General features: G+C 32.3%; 1 protein-coding gene across 1 annotated transcript in view; it reads right to left on the reverse strand.

The window, feature by feature from the left end:
• The window catches only part of SVEP1 (sushi, von Willebrand factor type A, EGF and pentraxin domain containing 1), a 177261-nt gene that overhangs the window by 90946 nt on the left and 85131 nt on the right, over positions 1–1184 (reverse strand). The window lies entirely within an intron of this gene.

Raw genomic sequence — 1184 nt, forward strand, 5'->3', positions numbered from 1 at the left:
TTTTTTTGCTTAATTTATAGTTTTGGCCATTAAAATGAGCTGGGATCATTTTAGTTTTTTACTTAAACATTTTTGCCCTCATGTATTATGTAGCTATTATTGAAAAAAACTTATATGAGCAAAGAGAAAAATATTAAAAATTACCTATAATTCCACCACATAGAAATAACTACAATATTTTAGGCAAGATTTTTTTTCTATGATTCTACAGACACATACATATTCATTTATGCAATATAGACACACACCTATAACTGGAATAAAAATAAACATACCACACTTGTAACAACAAGATTATATATGTATAGATTATTTGGTAATCTTTTATCAAATTTTCTCAACAACATATATGGCATTTCTGTGTCAAATCATTTCATAATATTCTCTTCTATGGCTATACCACAGACTAACTAGGTTTCTACTTTCAGACTCGTAGGTTATTTCAAAATTTTAGAACATCTGTTTACATAATTTCATGAAATGTAAGACACCATCAATGAGGAGATAACATGCCAGTTTCAGAGATGTCCAAATGAAAAAATGTGCATCTTAGAATTTATGAAATGTGAAGCATCTTTGACATTAGCATGATTTTTATCTTGAAAAATATTCTTTGAAGTGGAATTTCTGGATCTGGGTATGTTTAATCCTTTAGATACATACTGTCAAATGACCTCTGCATGTACCACACCAGTATGATTTTTTTCCATACAACCTTGCCAACTTGGGGTTTTATGACTCTTACTTGAATTTGTTCACCTGACAGGTCAAAATGGCATTTCATTTCAGTTTTAATTTGAAACACATGACATTCTGAGGTGAAAACATTTTAATATATTTATTTGCTTTCGGTTTTTCATGCATGATGATTTGTGACGGTGTTGTTACCAATGTTACGCTAATATTGTGACTTTATTCTAAAGACATTCAAGGAGGAAGTCTTGTCTCTTGAGGATCACTGATTTTTTAGATGTCTGAATCTAAGAAACTGCCATTTGGATCCTTATTAGATGACAAATATTACCCATCTTAAAGCTTTATGATGACAACTGACTCCCTCTGTGAGTATCCTTGTACATTCACAACCTACCTCAACAACTGGGAGCGGGGCAAACCTGGGTCATGTGTGACAGGAGAGGCATTGTTATTCCAGATGTGCCACTGTCAACTCCACTACCAATACC

This window comes from Hipposideros armiger, unplaced genomic scaffold (assembly GCF_001890085.2).
Source record: "Hipposideros armiger isolate ML-2016 unplaced genomic scaffold, ASM189008v1 scaffold_24, whole genome shotgun sequence".
NCBI classification, from domain to species: domain Eukaryota; kingdom Metazoa; phylum Chordata; class Mammalia; order Chiroptera; family Hipposideridae; genus Hipposideros; species Hipposideros armiger.